Here is a 26,888-nt window from a genome sequence, read left to right on the forward strand (position 1 = left end):
TAGTCAGCATTTTTTTAAATAAATGTATAAATATTTTGCTTGGCATAAATCGGGAAAAGAAAGCTCTGACAATTTTTTTAATCCCTTACCTTAACAAGGAACTTAAAGTAAAAGCTCCATAAAAGTTATAAAATAAATTGCTGCTGTGAGGACGGGGAAGAGGTTTAGGTTCCTCTCTTATTCTTAAGCTATATCAGCACAATTTGTCCTCAATAATTTTTATCAATAGTTTACTTATCTAGTGGCGCAGACATATATATTGATGTATGAACAATTACAGTAATTTATGAAACATGGCAATACTTTTTTTTATTCTGCGCTTGAAACTTATTCCGGTCTAGATATTTAAAGACTTAAAACTTCCTCAAGAGACGTCAAAAAAGTTGTTCAAGTTGTTAAAAATATAGCTACCTATAAAAAATTTAAAACTTTTGAAACAAACATGGTTATATGATTAAATTATTGAATCTCAGCAGATATGATACTACTGCTGGTGCTGTCTCAAGCAAAACAGAAAAACTTTATATTGCAAAAGACAGAGAAATATTAATGGCTTTTCAATTAAAGTAATGGTCGAAAACTTATGCTGAATAATAGAAAAAAATCCAAATAACCTATAAATATTTAATTATTTTCCATAATTTCCTTTGAATCGGAACAATATTAGAGAAATGTAAACTTATTTAAAATTGTCTAAATTAATTAGCACAGATATCTTCAAATACATTAAAAAAAAAAATACTTTTTTTTATTTTATTTGAGTAGAAAAAATTTAATAGAGTTTCCAACAGTGTACTAGAAATTAAATTATTACCGTTGAAAACAAATCAAATTAAAGTGTTAGTATAACAATCACTCGAGAAAACACAGGCGGGTTCAAATCAAACAAAACTGAATTTTATAGCCGCGAAGAGGCAATAAGAGGCCCATAAAATATCAATAGTGCCAGCAAGGAAGATAAAGCAGGTGAGATTCCGGCATAGAAGCCAGCGTGACGGATTGGTTTTTGTGATGAAGTGAGGGAAGTAATTAAGAGTGACGAAGTGAATGTCAAGTGAGAAGCCTCCATTAAGTACTGTATCCATCATTTTACTCACTTGATAGTGTTGGCTCGCAACATTTGTTGAAAACACTGTTATCTGTCACATTGAAATTCATCGAACCTGGTGGTCATGTACCTTATAATGTCGTTAATAATTCTTACCACTTTGACATCCAGACGCGCCGGAGAGGCGTGAAACTGATTCTGTTTTTCATCAACGACTATCATCTTTGCTGTGAAGGGCATAGATGACGGCATCAATAATTTCCCACTATCCTCTGATTTACGATCGAAACTTGTTGCTCACTTTGACTGTTTTTCGAGAGTAGCATTTATTTTAAGAATGAGGCAACGTATGGTTTGTACCAGTAAAAACTCCTGAAGGTCTGACGAAAGTTTTCAAAACAGTTTAAAGCAATGTGGAATTACGTATCATTTGTATATAACCATGTTCAGTGAAATAATAGAACATATGACCTGAAACCTGGTAAGGATGATAATCGGTTTCTTGCTCAAATTTTAATGTATTAATGCTTTCAACTCTCTGATTAAATGCATAGATTTATTTAGTAGTATCACTGTTATCTTTTATATTTGCGTTTGAGAGCGACTGCCTTGTATTCAGAGTACATGAGAAAGATATTACTGCTAAAAGAAAGTTTCGCCATAAATGGTGAACCAAAGATGAATCTATAACATATAGAACTTTATTCTGCCGCTCTAAAAAGATGTGTGTGAAATGTCTCATACCCATGATTAAGCAAAATAAAAATAAATACATAAAGTAAAAATTAAAGAAAATTACTGTTTGAAAAGGGCAAAGATGAGTATGCACGGCGGAGAATGCTACCGAAACTTAGATATTGCGACTTCTAGGTAAGGTTATAAGTGGTAGACCATGGTAACTTAAAATTGTCTATTTTTTAACCTTTTCATCTTAGTTAAGTAGGCATATGAACAATTTTAAAGAAGAGGGAAAGAAATGGATATTTGAGTATCTTGTTGTCCGGGTTATAATCAAACAGTGAATAAGTTTTTATCCCTTCATTTGTAAATGAATCCATTAAGAGATTATTTCAGTGCACCTGCTTTTTATAAGAGGATTAACAAAAGTTTGGTATCATTAATGATTTCACTGCAGCCATTAATAGAAATTGGTATTTTATTGCATGGAATTCATACATTCATTCTTTTTATGATAGTGATTGAAGAAGGGGAAACTTTCAGAATAGATATAACAGGTTACTTCAGTTGAAATGATCAATTATAGGGTACTGCCATTTTGTACTGTTCTATCGGAACTGCAAAGTAGGATATACGTAAATTTCATGCCTTGGATGCCACTCGAGCTAACCGCAGAAAGCACATGTACAATTTCATTTCAGAATGTGCTTAACTATACCCACAAAAGTCATGATTGGTCATAAACCCTCCCATTGGTAACTGAATTTAATTATTCTATTTCTATTCTCTAATTAACTGAATAACATAAATACCACCATGCTCTTCAAAATAAAACACATCCACATAACTGATAAGAAAAACAATGTGAAAATTAACCAGTACCGTTCAGTATATGATATTCTGCCACTCCTAGCTGACTCTGCAAACCTTTAACAAATTGTCACTTCTTTTGATAATCTTTAGTGAAAGGTCTGAATACTTTTCTGTCAAACAGGACTTTCTGAATAGTCGCTTTTTAACTCATCGCTTAAAGTTTGTTTAGCCCCGAAAGAAACGGGTCTTTAAGTTGGCTTCAGCAATCTTTCAAGAAGCCGTTAGACATTTTTTTCTCTTAATGGCAATTGTTTTGATTAAAAAGGTGGATTGCTTTCATTTTCATGCTTGTTTTCCAAACACCAAATATGAAATTAATTATCTAAATAGCGAAACTATTATTTTCCTCTGTTTTGAGAGAGTTTTTTTGCCAATACGTAATTCCTAAAACTCGTCGTCCAAACAAAGGTGTTATATATCATATGAAATGCTTCATTCTTTTTCCTGCCAGAGGAATTGTTCTTTGTGTAAAATCAAATTTGAACAGTTAAATGAAAATAAATTCATTACTTTAGCTCTAAATAATGCTCCCTCCTTAAAAGCTAATTTTAATTTTGAAATCATATATCAAATTCAAAAGAATTTCTGTGGAAATGAAAAGCTATTTCCTTGCCATTGGTAAATAAACGTCTTGCTGTATGCAGGGTAAGAATTCTGGAAATTGATTGCTCTAGTAAATGCCAAGATGAGGTAGTCAAAGAGTGACCTTTTTTTGTTCATTGTCACGCAAATGACTTAAACCTTGATTTTTATGTAAAAAAGAAATAGGTTAGGGGAAAAAACAGCTGAATTAAACAAAGCGTACCGAATCCTTCATGCTTAAGTTGCAAAATATCACGTTTTTCTCATTTTGGTTTCAAAACAAGGTAAACGGATTAAGCAAGCCAAACGAAATATAAAGGAAAGTGATATGATGCATCTAATTTTGTCTCACTGATAAAACAGACTTGTTTCTGTTTTCTAGATTACTTATTTGGGCGATTATTTCACTTATGATTATTATTATATCTCAGGATTTATGGAGATATATGATTTTGAAAGTTTTTAATAAATATAAGTATAGACACTTTTTCAATTATTTCAGGCGGGGGAAATTTCCGATAGTGGGCTACATGGAAAAAAAAAGTATTTGTAATGATACACTTTACGATATTATGAAAAGAAAATGTAATTGTAGTATTGAGAAATACTTGGCCAGAAAACAATACTTTTGACAGAAATCTTAAATGAAAGTAAGGAATTCCGAAGATAAATACAATTAAAAACAAAATGAGTAAATTTAATGTCACTCGTGACATTCATTACCTGTAATTTCGAGCAGTAAATGGAAGTTTTTAGTCCTACATTTTTGAAAATAACCTGTCATTCAAAGCATTTATCCATAACCCCTTCCGAGACACATTTGATGGTGCTGATTCTTCTGTTTTAATGTTATCTTTTTAGTGTATTATGTAAATAGTGATTTAAAAAGATCAAAGACCCAGGGCTACAACTGCTCAACTCTACGCAGTTCGTTCCCGACCGCTGAATGAGTTGGCTCATATGTAACGTAGACATATGGAGTAAGTAAGTAAGCTTTTAAATAAAGCCTCATATGTAACGTAATCGTGAAATAGTTTCTTTAAGAACATTCTCTAGACTATTTCTGGCCCACCAGCGGCCGAGCGGTAAAGACGCTGAACACTGGTAGTTCGGTCCGAGGTTCGAATCCCGCGAACGGGCTGGCTGCATGGGCGTTTTCGTGGTTTTCCCCATGTGTAACGTGTATACGAGCCAGTTTCCCTTAGAAAGTCCTCCACGAAAGGCATCCCTCCCCTTAGGCAGATAGCCCTAGTGTGCTTTGCCATAATTAAATACACCACACCTAGACTATTTCTTCCTTTAAGTAAATAGACCTCGAGTACTTTGTTGTAACTCATTATGCAGTTCAAATTTTTACTCATCGAGCTATTAAACAAAATCGAATTAAAATAGACAGGAACTGAGAGTATACACAGAGTAAAATCAATGATATATTTTTGAAAAGAATTAAAATTACAATCTACCCACCGATGCCTTAAGTAAATTTTGGGTTGATTTCAGCTTAACCCTACTGATCAATGGGAAAAAATTGCTTCCGATTAACCATTTAATAGCCTTATTATCTCATAATAGTTTAAGACTGAAATACAAGAGCAAACTGTATTTTGCGTTTAGTTGCAGCTTACGCATGAAATAATACAAAATGTGCAAAACAGTTAATAAAAAAAAAAAATTGTCAAGAGCTTTAAAATTCCACTATGAGCAGAAAGCTGCAGATGTAATAAAAATGTCTTGTAAATCTCAGTTTTCTAACAAAATGATTCTGCATCCTGCATGAAATCCGTAATTAATATACAAAAAGCTATAATTTCTGAATCAATGTAAAAATTACATTAAGCAACATAAAAAAGTACATCCAAACAAATCGCCGAAACAACACCATAAATTCTACAAATAAACAACATAAGTTATCACACTTATTTAAATAAAGCGTCGTATATATTTTGGATTTGAATCGCATTCACAGTATTATGATAAAAATAGAATTAGAAACACAACGGGCGTTTATTACGATATAATGCAACTCTGATTTTTTTTAATAACTTCATGGCTGTGGCCTCTTCTGAAATTAGGCTTCATGGCATAGCGCACCTAATTATTTCTGTTTACTATAAGCGCATTAGGAAAGCGATGGTATCTTTCAAATGATGACAATCGTAAAAAAGTAAATAGATTAATTAGAGAAAACTTCTACACTTTTACTGTGGTACAAGGGTTTATTCGGTAATCAGAATTCAGTAAAAGGACCTATATTGTTAAATTCTGGTAATTTTTTTGCTTTCTGATAATGACTTTCTCTGAATAAGGTTGGTATCTGTACTAGTAAACATCTGTACGAGTCTCATGAAAATTCTAAGTAATCATTCATTAACAGGAAGAGCTTCAGCATAACTTACATAAAGTTGGAAGTGTATTTTACCTTTAATTAATTTAATTAATATGCTGCCCAAAGGTTAAAGCTAAATTAAACTAACCAAAGACACATCTGCTGGAAAAAAAAAGGGGGGGTCAAAGAAAAATTACAATTTTCCTCTTACAGAAATTTAAAGAAACAACTGTCTTTGTAACAGAAGACTTCAAACAATATGTGGAATACCAGCTGTTAGTTTGTTCTTTAAAGTAATATTGAACCTTTACATGCGTTTTATTATGGAGAAACTGATTGTACTTAAGTTTTCGCTAACACAGCTTATAGTGTTACACAAATTTCAGTAATTTATCCTTACTATAAATACCTTCTTCTTCATTATTGAAAGTATCCTATTTTGCATATTAAAATGCTTAAACTCTATTGCGAAGCAGCTGGGTTTAGGAAAAGGGGAAAACAGAAATTACAGAAGAAGTGAATGATATGAAATTTAGCTGTTAATCATAATAATTATCATATATAAACGGAAGTTGAAATAATGTTAAAGATCACTAAGATAATTTCTTCCTCTCAAATTTATTTAAATATTCTCTGCGTATCTGTGCATCCGTAACAATTACATTGTTACTAGGAAAAAAAAAAAAAAAATTCGCAAGAAACGCTAGATTTACCTTTTAATTTATTCTAGTTTTCTGTGTAATTATAAGTAGTAAATAAATAAAATGCAGGTAGTGAAATAGAAAACTGATGGTTTCTTGTGATCTAGTTTTTATTTATCATTTATTTTCTCCTTTTTATTCAGCTATTTAATATTCTCCATTCCATAGTTCAATTTCCAACGTGTCAGGAATGGTAATTCCCAAAAGATTTATGTCTGCAAACACAGACATCTTTTAACATGTTAGCTAGTTATTACACACCATGCAATTGGAAACGCTTCCTCTAATTGTAAATGTCACTCTAAAAGAGACCGATTCAAAGAACCTGGTGTTATTTATCAAATCATAACGTGTTGACATAGATACCATTAGAGACACATCACGCAAGCTATAAAGATTTATAGCTACAAGAGTAACAACATGAGATTTGTATCTGTATGTTTCAGAAGATTAGATAACATCAAAACGTCAGTAGAAACAACACGGAATTAAATTAACTGTGCGATCCAAGACTTGAAAGTAGTTCCGCTTGGTGAACTGCAACCTACATGGCTGAGTACTTTAAACAATATATCAGTAACACAAGCATTCTCTGTTGTATGACTCGATGGAAAAATCGGCACCGACACCCGACCTTGAGCATAAAAAAAAAAAAAAAAAAAAAAAAAAAAAAAAATTCTACACTTCTCTCTTTCTCTTTTTGAAACCCTACTATTACTCACGGGCAGTGGTGCAAGTCTAGCACCGACCAATCAGGCAAGCTCCTTCCCCCACAGTTTTAGTTCCCCGTTCATTTTTTCTTTCAGAAACGTGGTTCCCACCTGATGGCAACTAAGCGGGCAAATGTCCAAAAGCAACCAATCAGAAATCTAAGAAGGTGGTCAGGTCAGGAAAAACGCGGTGATCAGGGACCATGACGGCTGGGATGGGGGTGGCCGATGGGTAATCGACCGTGAAGTATACATTGTCGTTTCGCTTCGGCTTTGTTTTACAGACTGTAGACTCAAGTGTAATAGTGTTAACGGCTACAAAGTAACTGCTTTATTACGCTGTAGAGGCAATTTTTTTAAATTTCGGTGGGAAAGTTCTGAAAAACTGAAAGGGTATATTTTAAGAAATATTAAACCAGTCTGAATACAGTCAAAGTTGATTTCCCAACACGGAAACTTATTTGAAATAAATAGCAATAACGCTCCAGATTATTGCTTAACTTATATATATTGGAATACGAATAAATATTAGTTATTTTCTTAATAACGTTGTGTTGTATCTCAATATAACTTACATTTTATAGCAGTAATCTGAAGTAATAAATTGCAATATTAAATATTAAATATAAAAACGTAGTTCTGGCAAATATTTTCAATTAAATGTAATGTTTCTTGCGGTTTTAGATATAATATATGTGCTGTTAGTCTAGAATTTTTAATCCAAGAAAAGACACTTTTCAAACGTAAAATGAACAATTTAGGATTTTCTAATTTACCTTTTTGGTTTCTTGTGAACAAAGAATATTACAGTGGTTACTGGGAGCAAAAGATTCCCTCCCCTCAAACGTAAGACCCTCTTTCAGTTCTACGATACAAATTTTATGTAATAAAAATGTAAATGAATATTTATTTTGTTTTGTAATGCTGAGAGAAAGAATCTTAGTTTTATCCCCTGCTTTCCTTCAGAATTTTCTTGAAATAAAAACACTGTTAGCTGTGACTTAAAGACATTGCCAGTAGTATATTGATATCCATACGTTTTCAGCCACATCTGTAACTAGCATAGTAGAGGCAGGCTTAAATTGAAATCTTTCTGTTAGAAATGACAATCATACTTGGTGGGACTTGTGCATTTATATATATACTGTAATTATCTACGTAGTTTATTTAGTATTTAAGCAGAGTAGCTTTTCTATATATCATGTAGCTTGGCTTGCTTTGGAAGCATAAATTAATTCCAAACTCCTAACAGATGTAAAGCAAATTATCGCTGTGTCTGAAATAACTGTAAAGACTTGAAAAGTTTTAAAACTACCTTCTTATTAAAACAGAACTTTGAACATAAACGTACTTCTCGCCCAAATAGGTTCAGCCACCACTTGCGGCGGTGTAACTAAAGTAACAGCCAAATTCAAATTTAAATCGTAGACTAGTAGTCAAAGACTACACAATGAAATTAAATCTCAATTGGCTCAGTATTCTAACCTGCGTATCAAATTCTAGTGTCGGCATCAAAAAGCAAAGCTGATTAATTACAAGCATATCAGAGCTTGAAGGACATACGCCATGCGGCCGGGAGAGGCAGAAACACGCTCTGTCTTAAAATCAGTAACCGCAGTTTAAATACTCCCTAACTCATTTACATTTTTGGTGAGGAAACGGAAAGGAGGAGTTATAGTAAAGGCTGAAATTATAAATTACTGATTAATTTAAATAATAACCTTACACAGTACGGTAAGTAGTTCAGTTCTTTTCCTTCCTCCCTCTGCAAGTTTGTCATTTGTCAAAATGCCTGATTATAAGATCTTACCAAATTTTGGAGCAAAAATATAGAAGGAAAAAAAAAAAGGTAAAGAAAAAAAAAAAAAAAAAAAGGGAGAGAGCTTACTTTCCGCTTAATACGATACATTAATTTGAAAAATGAAACAAACTAAGGATTATGTAACATCATACTAGCATTTAAAACTGTATTTAGAAAATTTTAAAACTACTTTAATCTGATAACAAATCACGATGTTGCAATTAAGCTATATCTTGTTAGTACATTAATGCAACTTCTTCGTCTTTGAGTAGATAAGACTAGCTCAAAGATGATTGTTTGTAACTGCATCAAAGTTAATTAAGGAATGAATTACTAGGTCCAAGGTTGAATAAATGTTCTTGGTGATGTCATTTCGTTTAAAGTTCCAACGATCATAAACTTACATTGATAGATCTAACAACAGTACAGTTAAGCAATGTTAACAATATAGTTTTAAATTCCATTGATCTTTTTTTATTTTTGAGTGCAATGCAGAAGAAAGAGTGCTTATTTTTTTAATTGTAGATGTGAAAGATTTTTTACTTGCAAATTTTTAGTTTCAGTTTCATCATTTAACTACTTACTAAACTATTAAATAGCTTATTTAACTATTTATTTCCTGGATTATTAAATTTCTTTAGTAAAGTTCAGGCAATTTTCAATAGAATTCCCAATTTTACACACATTAAGTCTCTAAAATTTTCGCTTAAATCCGAAAGAAATGTCATTTCAATTTTCAAACGACTTATTATACATACGTAAATATGGATATCAAAATATTATAGAGTGATATCTAAATTTTCAACCAATGCGATATATATAACTAAATTAAACATTTAAATAAAAAAAATTAAAAGCAAGCATTTAAAATGGCAAAAAAAAAAAAAATTTCGGCGAATAAATTTATTTAATACTGTGTGGAAGTGTGTAGCGAGTAAAAATGATGGACGATAAGAAGCTTCTACTCTAAATTTCTTAAGCATTTTAAATTTTTACCTTGCATGGGTTTCATTTTTCTTCTAGAACATTTTTTCAGTACATTCATAACATCTTGCTATGAAAGTATTTCTTTACGCATAGGTCAGATTCGGTGCCACATATTAGTTCACTTATAGAGGACGTAATAGACACATTTCTCCAAATCTGAGTCTCAGGTATTTCAGACATATTTTTCAGTATGTCACTGCTCTCATTTATTTCTTTTGCAGGTTATTCCCGAAGTTCCTGCTTATTGGATAAAAGTGGAACAGTTGCATTTTTTTTTGCACCAGCAACGGTTTCAATCGTTTCATCAGATGATTAATTTCCTAACTTTTATATTTTTTAGTGCAAGTGTAATAGAGTTTATCTCGGGTTGTCTCACTCATAAAGAAAGTAGCAGTAGTTGATATAATATTTAGTTGTACGGGTACTTAGTACGTTTCTCACAGTTCTGAAAACTCTCCGTTTGATGAAAAGGAAACTAAGAAACTTAGAGGGTATTACTCTAATCTCTATTTTATTAGCCGCAATGAAATTTGTACAGGCGAAATAAAACATTCATCTGTACATTTTTGCATCTGATAGTAAGAAGTAACATTTTATAGTGATATTTCTGGTTTTTGACTAAAAATATATTTAAAAAAGCAGAAGTTATATCTGCGTTTTCAAGTTCAATGCATTATTTGCTACCAGAATCACTTAAATTTAGAAATAAGCGAAAACCAGTTTTTAGTTGAAATGAAAATGCTGTATGCTCATTTTCGTACTTATTAGCACCACGATAATTATAAAGTGTACTTTATATCTGAAGAATAACTCATATCTAATAACGTAATTAAAATTTTGTACTTCGATTTAATATCGGAAAGGTTTCAAGAACTACTTAAAATATTTTTTCAATAAATTTCCTGGATAACAAGCCAAAATGAAAAGCAAACCGACGCATCGAGTATGATTTGCAGATTTACGAATTAAATTTTTATCTCAAGCAAGCGTGGAAAACCTGAGAGTTACTTACTGCGAACTCAGAAGAAGGAGAATCCTTGTTCCCTAATTTAAGAAATGTTTTTCGAAGCAGTGAACTTTTACACAGATGTTCTAACGATTTATAACATTCCCGTTAAACACTACTTAGAGAAATAGATTTTTAATGAGACAGAGGATGAAGGAATTTGCTCGAGGCAACTTGCCATAGTCAAGGTAATAAGTAGATGTGAGGAATAGCCGTAAAATAAATTCTGTCTGACAACACAATTATTGTGTTATGTTTGGATTCAGTTCAAAAGCATTTATTTCTATCTTAAAGCTCTGTATAATTTAATTATAGAAATTTCAAAGCTGTATAATATTCTAGCATCGTGAATCATTAAAGAAATTTGGGATTTCGGATATGCTAATGGATTGTGAGAGGAGGAGCAAAAGGAATATCATTACAACCTACTCGAGGAAGATTTTATAGCTTCGTGAGCGTATTAAATAATCTGGATATAGTAAGGAAGGCTAAACAGCAGCTTATATTAATATCATAGATTTGTTTAGTTTGTGGCTGTCAATTTATTTTTCACTCAAGATGTCTAGAGAATCAGAATTTAAAAAAATATTTCGAACTATTACAAAACTGTCTTAAGCGGCACCTGTTGAAGGATAGGCTTGTAGCGTTCATCATCTAGTGCTATGGCAAATATGCGATTTTTCTCATGTAAGTTAAAAAATGAGAATTTTTAGATATTATTCTGGTAATCCATATAAGAGTGACTGGACTGTAAAAATGTCAACTCTCTGTTTACACATTCCGAAAGAAACAAAAAATAGTTGTTAATCCTAGAAAATAGTTGCTTCTCACACCGAACATTTATTTAGGGTAAAAAGTAAAGAAATGACTAAAAAACTCGGTTTGTTTCTGAAATTTAAAAGTGCTTGTAAAATATCAAGCCCTAAATCATGACAAACAATTAAAAAAAAAAAAAAAAAAACTAAATTACAGCCAAGAAAAGTTACCAATATTTTTAAGAAGAGTTATCGTAAATCTCCAGAAGATTTGTAAGATTAAAAAGAGTCCAGATTATAAGAGAAATAACACACTTCTTATTCATTGTGATTCTCAACCTGTACTATAATTCCCATTCATTAAAGAATTATTTCTGTTGATTGGTTAGGAAATGCTGATAATTAGAATGGTGGATTTTAGTTTTGTTTGGAATTAGAATTTCTTACAGTTAAGATCTTGTAAGTCTAATTATTTTTAGGGTACTCATTATCTAGCTGCCAAAACAAATGCGCTTTCTAAGATGGAATGGGTTGATGTTATTCTAGACTGTCAACATTTTAACCAATTGTTAATGAGGATTGTATGTTAGTAACAGATTAAGCATCAAAAAGAAGTTTTATTAAGGGGTTTATACAGTTAAATATTATGTAAGCAAGAGCATTAAATACAATTTGAAGTAAAAATAATTTTAAAATTTCCATTTAAAATAATTTTTAATTTTCTATTTCAGAAATAATTTTTATTTAAACCACATAAAAGAAAGAACCTGCATCTGTAGATATTAAAAAGAAAAAATACATTATAACAGGACTAAGATAAGCCGCACTTAGAGAATTTCTTCCGCCTACTTATATGGAGAAAAGAATATATGCTGCAAATTTTTTTGTGAATCTCTGACGCTTTTATTTTTATAGCTAATTTTTTTAGAAAAATCAATGCACAGAATCTTTTCTAATTGACAAATTCCGACAATGGATGTATGCACCTGAATCACCTCCAAAACAGAGATTTCACAACAGACTCCTACTAGACATTTTTTGTACTCATTTCCAAGAATCTCTAATACTCGTCTGTGGGATAGAAGTTTCATAATAGTATGCTATTAATGTACATAGCTGTTTTAGCTCTAATCAATTATTATCTGAAAATATCACTCTTAAAAGAAGTAGCTTAAATAGAGTGACAATGACATGTAAATATTAGTTGCTATATTTTTATGTTTTGAGATAATAGTAGGCACGAGCCTAATATATTGCTTTCTGTTTCTGATACTAACAGTCCACCAGTGACGATATACATTCCGAGCTATGCTATAAGAAATGTCTTAAAAGTCTGACTATAAACTGTTCTCAGGGGTATCTGAAGAACGATATTTAGTTCCTAATAGAAAATTTGAGGTACTTGTGTCCTTGCAGAACATCAGATATTTTAAATAAAAAGCAGGCAATTTTGAAAAAAAGAAAAACAAAATTTGAGGGGCTTTATATGCTTCATATTCACGTTAGGGTGATGCACTGGAGTTCCATTCAGCATGAAGCAAGATATATAGTACTGATAAGTTTTCTGATTTACGAATTCTGCTTTTAATCTAAGAATGTTATATTTATTTGCATTACTAGATTTATTAATACAGAGTGATTTAGAACTGATTTCGCAAAATAAAAATCTTATTTATTTCTATGTAAAATGATACACTAAAACCATATGAAAAGAAAACACAACAATCTAATTTCATATCTCCTCACTAAGAGTTCTCGCTTAGGTTGGACACTGGTAACAGGACAAACATCAAGAAGGTACTCAAGATTTGTCTATACATATTCCAGCATATCCTCAAAAATAGACTCTGATGCTTCAGAAGTATCTGCCGTATTATCAATGCTGTCCATATCGAAAACTTGTAATGAGGAGGTAAAAAAACTTGGTGAACTGTATTTCATTGCGGGGTGTCATTTATAATGATTTTATGTTATTGAATCTAATTTCTTATGAATTGGAACTACACTGTCACTTCTTTTCGTTAGCTCTCACCAAGATGTAAATGAGATTTAAGCACAAATTTAAGTCAATTCGTAGTTTTTCTTTGTAGCATTATTAAGGAAAAATTACTTATAATACAGTAATTATGTAGGAATTTGTTCTAAACCTAATAATGCAAAGACTTTGCATTGATTCCAATGCTTATGTCTAACCTCCTTATTTGCTAGTCACGCGTGTTTTATCGAATAATATAAGCAGACCTAATTTTCTGCTCATCTGTTTTCATTTATTAACTAGCTAATTTATCTTAGATATTAGTAGTTAGTTTTTCATTTTTAGACTAACAGTATTAAACCTTTATTCATGATATCATTTAAAACACTATCACACAACCTTCTTTAGGCAACCGACCTCCTTTGAGCAGTTTTAACTGGATCTATTACCATTGTAAGAAAGATTTACCATTGTGACTCCTTCCGAAAAGTTGTTGTAGGTTGTTTGTACTTCAACCATTCAACTGTCTATGATTCTTTTGAAGTCCTGGTTTTCTTTTACATAGTAAACCCTACGGACATAAAGCGAAAAAAACTGGAATAAACAGTTGGCGCTTTTCTAAATAATGTTTTGATGTGTGATACTAGCTTTATAGTATTCAGTTTTAAAACTCTAATCAAAATAAATAAAACCTTAATTTCTATAGAGACAGTTATAACATGTTATATGTTAATTTTTTTTTTTATTTTATTTGGTGTTGAGTTTATAAAATGTATTTTATTAAAAAAATCTGTAATATTTTCATGCATAAAATTTTTAATATTAAAATATTCAACGAATATTTTAATATTAAAAATTATCGTTGAATATTTTAATATTAAAAACGTTGAAAATTGTCTATGGAAGCCTTAACAATATTCTTTCCAAAACAATAGCCCTGTAACACTAGAATATTAAATTTTAATATTAAAAACGTTGAAATTATCTATGGAAGCCTTAACAATATTCTTTCCAAAACAATAGCCCTGTAACACTAGAAATCATAAGTGCTATAAATTTATGATAAAATAATTTTGAGCCCATGTATGAACAACCCAGGTGAATTCTTCCCAAGTGGGAATTATTTTCTACGTGGAAGAGAAAGAATCGGCGGAAAATCGGTCTGAAAAACATACAGAGCAGTACTGCTATTATCTGTTGCATACTCACACTTAATTGTAATTAATCATCCTAATAATAAAAGTAATTTTCGAACTGCTGTACAAGGGGATTTCAAGAACGAATAGGCAATTATTTCTAAATGCCCCTTCTTTCTTTTCTCTTTTATTTGTGCTACAAATAAAAATTAAATATCATTAATTTTGTTTTCGAAAACGTAAATGAAATACAGTGGTGAGAAACGCGTTCAAGATATTGAAATTAATGAGTATGAATCACCTCGTTAATAGTCTAGTTCATTTCAAAATGAATTATTCTTACGAGCCACCAGAAAGAGAAGCGTTAACATCTACATATACTAAATCACATTGCAAACAAAATCATGAAAACTACGCCTTTAAATGAGTTGCACTTCACTGCGGAAGAACGGAGAGATCGAGAGGTGTTTAAAGAGTATAAGCCGTCCATTTACTAGCTGTTGATGGGGAACCCCAGAGTCGCGGGGTCATGAGGATCTGATTGATGGGTTTCAGGCTGGCCACTCGCCGTGATTGATTCTTTCGCCGACCGCCAACGTTGTTGCTTACCCTCCGTCGACCCTAAGAGGCCGATACTCGGGGTTGCTATACTATCAAGTGAGCGATGTCCCGCCAAAATCGCCGATGTTCAGACGAAGTTTCTTTCTCTAGCACATTCTCGTGTCTTTCTTTAATCGAATATAGTAATCGACGCGGAAGTGCGTTACTGGCTCGCCGCCTGTCGTTCTATGACTTCTGTTTTACGATTCCCAATCGACAATTTTATCTTCATCATTAAATTCATATATAATTGTAACTTTTTCATTTAATACAAACTTCGCATTAAATGACATTAAAAATGCAGTATACATTTTCGTAGAAATTGATTGTCTTCCTGGGGATACGAACTGTTATTCAAGTGTTGCAGAAGTACAATTCATGTCTGCGAAGGAAGATTAATTAAATGCACTTTAGTAACAACTTTCAACCTGCGTGTGTTTTAGACTCTAGCGCAAAAAGCAGATTTCATGTCATATTTAAAATTAGATACTCCAAATTTTATTAATTCTGACTCTAATAGCTATATTTTGAAAATGGTCGGATTCCGATAAATCGGATTACAGCAAAACACACGAGGATAATTTGCCTTCGAGGTGGACTTGACAAGGAAAACTTACGTAATCATATTGCACACGAGGAAAACCAAGAAGACCCCAAGATTTTATGGGAATTTCGGTAAGCCATTCGTTGAAGATTAAACTTGGGCTGAAGTATCAGTGTTCAGTGCTTTTACCCGCTTGATCAATGGTGGGCTTAGACTAGCTTGATAATTTAATAACGTAGTCTACATTTGGATAATGAATAATGGTCTCTGCAGTGACTCTCGACAGCAGGATATTTGATGCACCTTACACCTCGCACACCTTAAAATCCATACGATCTTCGAATATGTGACTGTTGTAAAGAATTAGGATAACTTATTATATTTTGAAAGAAATTACTTCCAACTCTTTAGTCAAGCTGACTACATAATATAGCTGCTTTCTGAAATACTAATCAGAAAGTTTGTGTTGCCACAAATATTTTATAACTTAATACGCTTTGTGACTAAATTTTTCATCGTGTTTCCACCTTGCGAACACAATTTAAAACATTCTGTTGCACAATTTAATTCCATATTTAATAAGTATATAGCTTTTATAACATGTTATATGTTAATTTTTTTAAATTTTATTTGGTGTTGAGTTTATAAAATGTATTTTATTAAAAAAATCTGTAATATTTTCATGCATAAATTTTTTTAATATTAAAATATTCATTAGATTTTTAGTTCAGTTAGAAAATAGTGCCTATATAAAGAATTCCATCAAATTTCAAGTATGTACCATTAGCCATTTTTAAAATAACATGCGCGCAAAGTGAAAACATGACGAAAAATTTTGTCACTAAGCGGATTAAATTACAAAAATATTTCTGGCAACACAAACTTTCTGGTTACTAGTTTCCATTCCAAAGCAGCTTTATTATGTAGTCAGCTGTAAAAAGTTTGAAGTAATTGCTTTTAAAATAAATAAAATATCCCAATTCTTGCAACAGTCAGGTATTCGAAGATCATAAGAGGTTTATGGTGTATGAGCCCCCTTAAAAAAATAAAAAGGCACTTGTAAAAACGTAGGGAGTTTTAAAACTCTAATATCATTGGAATTTTGTGACTACAAATGGCACGAAACTTCAAATGATCAAATTATTGTAAAACAATACTTTAATTCAGTAAATGCTTTGCGTATTATTGATGATAAAGAGCAAATAAAATGACTCTCAAAGCAAACTATTTATTCATGATATTCAGAAATAATTAGCGAGTTTGATGTTGCCTAGATAGCATTTAGCTCGGAATAAAAAATTTCAGTCCATACGGAAATTAATTTGTTTATCAGAGACGAGTTTCCTTTAATTAAATTAAGAATATTCTTATTTATAACTCTAACATTTAACTTTATTCTGATTATATTCGATCAACTTTAGAACTTTGAGGAATAAAAAGGAAGTATTATTTAAACGAGAAAAAATGGTAACTGTAAATTAATATATGATGTAAGTAATTTAAAATATACAATATTTCAGAAGTTAATCTTGCTACACTTCTGCTCCCAGAACGTTTTACAAATGCTTTGTCTACGATTAAGAAAAGTGATATTATGTTTCATAAATTTTAATAAGCATCTATGGGAAGGAATTCTTTTGGCTAACCAAGTATTTAGGATGCAATAATGAGAGATAAAATTTTCAGTTTCTGCCTCATTATGTCTCATTTTATGAATTAATATAATATGAAATTCCCTATCAGTTTTAACCTACAAGAAATGAAAGTAGAGATAAAAATTAAGGATATACGGGGGGAAATGTAAAAAGGATCATAAAACCGAATCTGAATTTCCCAATATAATTTCATCAAAAACTTTACCTATTTCAATTTTAAAAAAAATTGGAAAAAGTTTAATAAAAAATTGGAATACAAACTGGAAATTTGTATATAAAATAAAAGCCAAAAAAAAAGCAACGTCGCAGAATTATAAAATGCGTACTTTTTTAAGGAAATATAAGGGAAAATGAGAAATAATCCTCTGAACAAACAATGCATTCAGCATAATTACACTGCATAAATACATTGTATGACGTCATGACAATGCATTCAACGTATTATATTTCTAAATATTAAAGCTTTTGATATGAAATGTTCTTGCCCTCTTTTTTTCTCCTTTGTTTTCTTCCCACTGTGAGTGACAAGGTTTGAGACTTGCAAATTATATTCACATATCAGAAATATTATTTAGACTATTATTATCAAAAATGGCATAGAAGACTCCTTTATTTATTTTTTTCAGTTTATAGTAGCAAAGGTTCACTTTTTCTTAAGCTTAGAGCGCGTCATCAGATTTATCAATTAGTGGCTCAAAAGTATGTATTTTGGTTTTGAAAAGAATTGTTTAGATGTAAATGATAATAGTTATAATAAATTACAATTGCCTATTCTTAGATTCAGATTTACAGCTTTCTTTTTAAAATGTTATTTAATTTTTTCGTTTAAATATGTAAGTAAATTTTACCTCTTACCTATTTTAATCTTCGGGGTATACACTAATGTTTCGAATACCATATTTTACCATATTTATTTGATCTGACTGTGATTATAAACTAACCCCAGGTTTACTTTGGAGCGCTTTATTTCTCTTAATAATGATCGCATTAATGATAACATTATATAAAACACTATTACCCCTATAATTTCTTCTCTAATAAAAGGCACAGGTAATATTAATGAAATTTTAAACCGAAACTAAACGAATTAAAACGAAGGGAGCCAAGCGGGTGCTGGACCCCCGATCAACTTCCATCGGGTAAATGCGTTAAATCTATTTAGTTCTATCTAAGTTAAGCTATCATTTATTTGTAACGATGAAAATTCTTTTTCTTAAACAATCTCCTAATAAAAAATTAAAATTTCTATCGAAAAGAAGGCTAAATTAATTGCGTATCCGAAACCATTTTGCTGAAAAATCCTAAAATTTGCTGTTATTACGTTGTGATAAGACTATCTAAGAATGAATAACTTTCCGTTCTAGATATAATTATCTTTTAAGTTTGAAATTTTATATGATTAATCTTAATTTTCCTTACTTTATCTCAATATATTTCGAAGAAGTAGAAATTTCAGAAGCAAGTGATGCAAAAGAAATATAAAAGCTTTGAATTACACACTCAACAATGCTTTTGCATATGAACTATGAAGATTTCAGTGAGATACTTTCTACTTGCATTTAAAACTGAAACGGATAATTTTTAATGAGCAAAATGAAAACTATATGCATAAGCAAATGAGCAAAATGAAAACTGTATGAACGGATAATTTTTTAATGAGCAAAATGAAAACTATATGTACTATAAAATAATACTTAGGACATTTTTGCTATTATTTTGTATTATTGTTGATGCATATCAGTTTAAGTTTACCTAGACTTCCAACTTAAAAATTAATCTATGTTGTAACTTAGTTAGGTATTATTAAAGAAAGGGTTGTGAAAGCATCAGTTATTGATCACATAAAACATTTTACGCAAATGAAAAAAAAAAGTTTTTGTATTTTAGAGGAATACGTTGAATTCCACAGTTATTTGGCTGGCTTATACGATTCGAAGATTATTTGCGTATTATCCAATAAACACTTAGAAAAATCTTCTGAATAAACTAAAAAAGAACTGGATTTTTTTTTTTTTTTTTTTTTTTTTTTTTTTTTTTTTTTTTTGATATAAAAAGAATCTAAGCTCGGAATGAAGCTAAAAATCTTGTGTTAATGTGTATTGATTTTGAGCCCATTTTGTCTTACCCCTCTCTAAGAAAAAGTTTATATTTGCAGTGGAGGAAATCTGCGCTAATCAGAGCTTAAATAGCGCCGGAGCCGACCGGAGCCTGGCTCCGGTACTGCTTAGTTTTGGGGATAAATCCTAATTCTAGCCGGAGCGCACCGGAGAAATAAAATAAGAAAGCTCTGGCACTTCTTTTATGTAACTGAACAACAATTTCAGTAGATATTTTATCTCGAAAATTTTATTTTTAGCCTTAAAGTTTAATTTATCTCTTTACATTTTATTTAATTTTAATTATCTAACTACTTTAATAATTTCGGGTAAGACATGGATGTTTGTAAATGTAGTGTCGGTGCGGCATGGCAGCACTCTAAATATGCGGCGAGCCGAATGTCCTCCCATGCGGACTGGTGGGTGAGAAGAGGGGTGGAAGAACTCCGGATCTCTCCGGGATGCTCTTCCTCAAAATTGGGGGCGGAAAATAGAAGCCCAACCTCTCTTCGGAGTAGGCTCTGGCAACCATTGTTCCATGTAATACGGACAAGAAAACAACTACTACTTTAATCTTTAATTATTTTAATAAATAATAATCAATTAAATAATAATTGATTAATATTTAATAAATAATAATTAATTTTATGAAATAATAATTAATAAATGTTAATTAAATAATTTTTAATTAAATTGATAAATATTAACTATTTAATTTTTAAATTATTAATGATTTTAATAGTCATTTTATTTATTTATTTACTCTTTTTTCTTTTCCTGACGGTCTTCCATGGGGCTGCGGTGCACATTTTATTTTAGAAATTAAGCCATGTGAAGAGGTATCACAACTGGGCTTCGTTGAAACATTTCTAGGGTTCACTGTTTTAAAATTTAAGTGAAAAGAACAAACAGTGTTTACAGAAAGATAACATTGTTGATAGAAATTTCATTAAAGCATGCTTTTGTGCGATGGCACATTCGTGCATGCCGTATAGAGCTATAGGCCAAGATATTCTGGAAGCAATGACTCAAGAATAACCAAAAGATGAGCAGATAGGAGAAACTGAAGCTAAAGCAGAAAGAAAGATCAAATAAGGTTGATCGAGGATGCTCAAATATGCCGTTTATAAGTTGAGAAACTAAATTTAAATTTAATAACATAGCTTCACTAAAAAGGAGGCTAAGACCTTTTGCCGCAGAAACCTCAAAACCTATGTAATTTTTGTTACTAATTTAATCAACGCTGTCTTTATCAATACATCGTATATCATTCTTTTAAAAACTTCTGTAGAATTCATAATAATAATATAATAATTCATAATATAATAAGCAAGATTTTTACTGATTGTCGGTATTTTCCAGCTGTCTCTGCATACCCATGTATTAATTAGACCAAATAATTTGAGGAATCGAAAATTCAGCGATAAAACTCTCTAAAAATATGTAATTAATAATAATTAATATGATTTTTGTCGCTAGCACTTATTGCTATTTAATAGTGAAATATAGGGATTATCCAGGAATTTTACTCAAATAAGGCTCAACATCAATATACATTTTTTGACTTGTGTTAATTACATGTCTGTTAAAAGGTAACATTCTTGCTAATAGCTGAGAATGAAAGTGTTTCGTATATATAACCAGAGTTTGAAAGAAATATATGCAGATATAATTCTACTGTCTTAAATATCGTCGCATAGTTAGTTACGTGTGTTTTTAGTACATTAGTACAATTGAAAGCTGAGTAAGAAATTATCTGAAACGATTTCTAAAAATGTCTATGAATAAAAACAACATCCATGGCTATCTTTCGCAACTTTAGCCTCATACTGTTGACGTCGCAGCAGCACTCAACCAGTAGAGGTCAGGTGACTCACAAACTATGACTTCAATGCAAAATACGATTAAGAAAAAATTCAAGGCCTTTTTTTTTAATATTATTTTTAATAGAGATTTCAGTAAATTGCGCTCAGAAACGCTTGAGATTAAGAATAATTTGTCTTTAGCAAATAATTTCGATGATATTTATCACATTTATTTATTTATTTTTGTTCAATTTGTTAAAATTTTGTTATTTTAACAAAAAGCTTTAATAGGAAATTAAGCATATTACAGAATCTCCAATAATGACGTGGAAGCAAAGAGATAATTGCGTATTATAAGTTCAAGAAGATATTCTAAATATTGTGCTAAAATTTTTAGCTGAAACATTACACCGCACAAAGCTCAGAAAAAGTGCAATTAAAATATAATCTTTCATCGACAGTATTTTCTCTTTTGTTCTAGCCCTTGCAGGTTTATTCCATTATGTACCAAAATTATGTTGCTGTGCAACTACTGATAACTTTTTCTTATAATGTACTAAAATATGAAATTTTAACATAAACTGATATACACTGATTGATAAAAAAAAATTGTCGTTCTTAATCTATTTATTTTACCAAGCATAAAAACAGTTTTCAATCAGTATACAAGCGAAAGCTTGCCAAATCTGGTAACCTCCGCGATGAAGAAGTCTGCACTCGCTTCTTATTTATTCCTCCGACATCTTTCTCCCTTCCCTAGTTCAAATAAAACTTACAAATTGCCTTTGCACCTTCGCTCCTCTGTCTTTTTGGCGGCCTGAATAAAACATGACAGTGGTTAACACGATTTGACACGTAACAGTCGAGAGGAATGTCATCTCATGCGCTCAAATTCATCGCCACTTTTTTTTATATTTCTTTTCTTTGCTTTCCTGTTACGCACATTTTGATTTTATTTTCATTTTAATGGTCATTTTGCCTGAAGGTTTTTGATCAACAGAAATTTGAATTTTACTGTAATGTTTCGATTTGAATTCATTACAAGCTTCTTGTCTGTAATTCTTGCTGCGTTTAAATGAATCCCGAATTTACAAGTTTAATTTGTCAAGAAGTGAAACTTTAATCAAACTCACTTTTCCATCTCATCTGCTGCAGGCTCGATGAATGTGGAAATCAGGTTCAATTGCATATCTTGAAAAACACAACTTTAGAATCACCGCTTGTATGCTAATAATGGTGTTTCAGAGACACGCACGTGCACCAAAATTATAATAGTTATAATGTATGATAAATCTAATCATGTCATATACTTTAGAAATAGATTTTAATGTGATGATTAATACGGAAATAAAATAACTGACATTACATGAAAAACTAATATAACATCTTACACAATACGACTAAATTTAATTTTGGGATCATAAACATTCTCAGGTATCATTATGCATAATTAAATACTTAATATGTGAAGCCTTTAAATTGTATTAAATCAAAAATCTATGACACATCTTACTGCATCCAAGTGGGGCTTAAATTTTTAGTTAAAAGATTTTAAGTACAAAACTGTGGTTACAAACTGCTCTGAAATTGTTTTAAGTTACGAAATTGTACTTGCTATATTAAAATTTCAATTTGTGTTAATAGATTAACATTGCTGCTAAACGAAGTGAATGTACTTTATAGTATTTCTTGAATTAAGTGTAGTGATTAGGACTTACTGGTAACTAGTAAATAACATGATATCCTCACAGGAACTTGATTTTTATTCGTATAATCCTCTAAAATATATTTATGAACTAAACCAAGAGCTTCGCCCACACTCGAGCTGGAAAGGCATTTGCTTTCATATATATTCATTTAGATCAGAGATATCTGTACCTACAACGTGCAAACAGTACAGTCTAACAATTTTATACTTTAAAACAATCAAGAAATATTATGAACTAATCATCTGCTTAAAGTCCTTTTACATGAGTCGTGATCATCGTTTAAGAATAGAGCCTCAAGCAAGTTTTTTTTTTAAAATTTCCTTCCTATAATTCCTATTCCAAGATGGATACAGCTTCAAATTCAGCTTAAGTTATAATTAGTGAGATGCACTAAGAACATACGATATAAAAATAACATGATACAAAGCTACTCTGTTTACGTCGATTCAGAATGGAACAGAACTTGAAATCAAGTAGTAAAAATGGGAAAAAAAATATTTCCCTTTTGAATTAATGCTTCACTGTTCCAACAGTGACCTAGCAAAGAAGACAGCTGGACACCAATCATCTTGAATTCGTTTCCCGATGATTTGATTGCTTGCAATTGGTCTTCCCTTTATTACATTTGTGCATATTGCTAACAGAGCTTTACGGGCAATAGTTACTTGTCAAATTTTAGGAGCTGGAAGAGTTTCAAGGATTTACAATTAATTTATTTTAAGAAAAAAATTTAATTTGCATCAATTACAGCTACGCCCTTTTATCTCTGAAAATAAACCCGGAATAAATAAAGGGGCATTTTGCCTTTAAATGGTGTATTGCGCACTCGACAACCAGTGATTCAGTATGTTTTATTCCAGTCATTAGATTTTAAATTTTCAAATTTTTCAAGTTCATTGCCTTGCAGGAGACAAACGACATAGGCTCTGTTTTGCATTTCGAAATGTGTTGAACCTTTCTAGTTGACATCAAAACCAACTGTCTAATTTTCTCAGTTACTAATGTGGAAATTGATGTGTATCTCAGTTTCTACTTTTTCATTGCCGTCTACATGCACTTATCCAGTTTTAGAGGTTGAAATCTGTACTTACCTTTAGCATCGTGAAATAAACGGAGAATCCCACAGCAAATGAAATTTTTATCAGAGAATACTTCTAAAATTTTCATTTCAAAGTATTTCATGTAATTCTAAACAAGACCTAATATGTTAGTTTTTGAAAATGAAATTAACTTTCATAATTCACTTTCATCTGAAACATTCATTAATTAACTTTCATCTGAAAATATGGAAAATGAGATTTTCTATAAAGGATTATTGCTTTCCTCCACATGAAGGAGCATTCACTCTTGATAAAAGTGTATTATTTAATTTTTAACACAAGCTTTTAATTTTTTAGAAACCAGGAAACCGAAAAAAAAATTGCTCTGCCTTTGTCTGGACTCAAACAATACATCTTCCGATACTGATGACGGGTTACCATTTACACCACGAGAGAACGTTAGGGTAAAGTGGGTAACTACTATATTCTTCTCTGCTTAAAAAGCGACTGGTGAGAGTGGAACGAGACCCATTCATTCAGCACAGACGGTGAAGGTTTATCGTGAACCACATTTCAATCGTGCACCACTTGGACAGAATTTTCAGAATTTTTCGGAGCCTGGAAATGCAAGAAATTAGCTATAACTTCGCCAAGATTCTAACTCTGTATTCTCAATTTCTAACCTTATGTGCTATCAATTGCACCACGAGCACGCGATGTGGACAAGGGGAAAATGCCTTACACTCTCTTTTACTTAAAGAGTGGCCCAGTCGTCAATCCAGGCGGCAACGAATTATCGTCCCGGACCTTTCTATTGCTAGATGGGCGTACTTTCCAGTTACTCTACAAAGGACCACGGCTAGGAGAAAAAATGTACTTTATAAGCTTTACATAATTCTTTAGGAAAAAGAAAGCGCTATTCCATTAAAACAGGCATATTTAGTTATTTTAATTAACCATGCTATGTCATAAACATTTGATATTTAATTTTAAGTGTGAGGAAACATAAATAGCCAGTTACGTATATTAGCAGGTCCTATGTAGAGCAGGGCACATTTCCAAGAAACTTTGCAAAACATTAGAGACAACAAAAGCATCACTACTGTATTAGATCTTATTAGATCTTCGCGGCTGGAAAGCTGCGTAAGTGGATTCCCGACAATTATCTAAAGTTTCTTCAGCACAGGAAGAAAACTATATAAATATATTTTATAAAAAATGTAAAAAATTATATGTTACGTATTTAGCCTTTCAGAGTGCAAAATGGTAATGATTTGAAAAATGTGAGCCCTTCCTAATACGTCTGCATTAATAGTGAAGTTGAGACCTTTCCCCGTTTTATATAAACTTCTGATCCACTAAAGTGAGGAGAAAATATTTTCTTCTAAATGTTGCTTCTTTCGGATTTTTAGCGCTTATTTTCCTTTTCTTCTCCAGAACGAGATTTGGCTTTATAACTGGAGTTGTATAATTAGATGATCCTTAAATTTGAGACATCATTCCAATTGTTTTATAAAAGAAATGTAAAAGAAAATGTTAATGAAGTTTTAATTGTCCAGTGGGCTGAATTTATTCGAACAACTTTCTGCAGTCTTGGTCGGCCACGTTAAGTATTACCAAATACATCAATTTGATAAAAGAGATTAATATTGTAACTGAGAACTTTAAGAGATTCCGAAACATCAAATCTCATGCTGCTTGAAAAGACCAAATAAGCCAATATATTTCAGAACTGAAATGGATTTTTGGAAGCTTATGTGTATTTAACGATTTTAAATTATTCAAGTGCATTTGTGGAAAATGTGTTTATCACTGTAATAGTACTAAACTTAACCACTTTTTCCCGAAAAATAACTTTAATGTTTTTTCAAAAAAATATTAAGAAACTGGATTCTTTTTCTTTTCACGTTTTAGATTATACACCTAGAATTTGAATTAAGCAAATGCAAATAGACAGAACGTGCTTTGATTCTCAACAGCAACTGAAAGCTGGAAACCTCAAAAATGTCTTGAAAACCAATGATAAAATAAAATATACGTTTTCCTTTTGACTCTATAAATGATTTTGCTCAATGTAATTCCCATTGTCTTGATTCAATATATAAAATATAAATACGACTAAACCTAAAAACAATAAAGTGAATCAAATAAGTATTACAGGATTATTCAGGTAAAAATGCGAAAATGCAGTTTTCAATATATCTGAAGTTATTCAACAGCCTTGAACAGATCACAGACTTTTCCGAAAGCCCGTTTCATGCAACTATACAGCATAGACAAAATCTTCTTTACTATCGTACTTCCACTTTTATTAACATTAATTTATTACATTCCTTTTCCGTAAAATTCGAAAAACATGCAATCATTATTGGGCAATCCAGATTTTTATTGAGTTTTGCAGTTAGCAGTGTAAAATATAAGGAAAAAAATACTGCCTCAATAAGGAACACGTTTTCCAGCTGAAACAATACTAAACGTACTACACGGCTCATTTACTCGTATTTTCAATATTTTGAAAATGGATCCTTATTTTCTATCAAAGAATTATTTGAATTGATGTTGCAAATCACCCTTTCATTAGATACAGCAACTTACAGATCAAAAGAAAAATGACAAAATATGTCAAATTACGAGCATTCTGGTCAAATATCACTCCACAGAACAATCAGTATGCTTGAGAAAATATTTCTGCAATTACCCTAGGAATATGAGAAAAGTGATATAAACCAATTTCTTACTTTCCTCACGTGACAAGCAAACTATATCTATTCTTTGAATTATCGAAAGAGATAGGTGTTGATAATCCTTATGAAAGTGATACTTTTTTAAACACTGTAGCATAAGCATAATAATATAAGATT

At 31.2% G+C, this 26,888-nt stretch overlaps 1 protein-coding gene across 1 annotated transcript in view; it reads right to left on the reverse strand.

The window, feature by feature from the left end:
* LOC118195807 (uncharacterized) overlaps positions 1–26,888 on the reverse strand; it is a 158,777-nt gene that overhangs the window by 121,841 nt on the left and 10,048 nt on the right. The window lies entirely within an intron of this gene.

This window comes from Stegodyphus dumicola, chromosome X1 (assembly GCF_044657685.1).
Source record: "Stegodyphus dumicola isolate Sdum_Otavi_A_Nest chromosome X1, ASM4465768v1".
NCBI classification, from domain to species: domain Eukaryota; kingdom Metazoa; phylum Arthropoda; class Arachnida; order Araneae; family Eresidae; genus Stegodyphus; species Stegodyphus dumicola.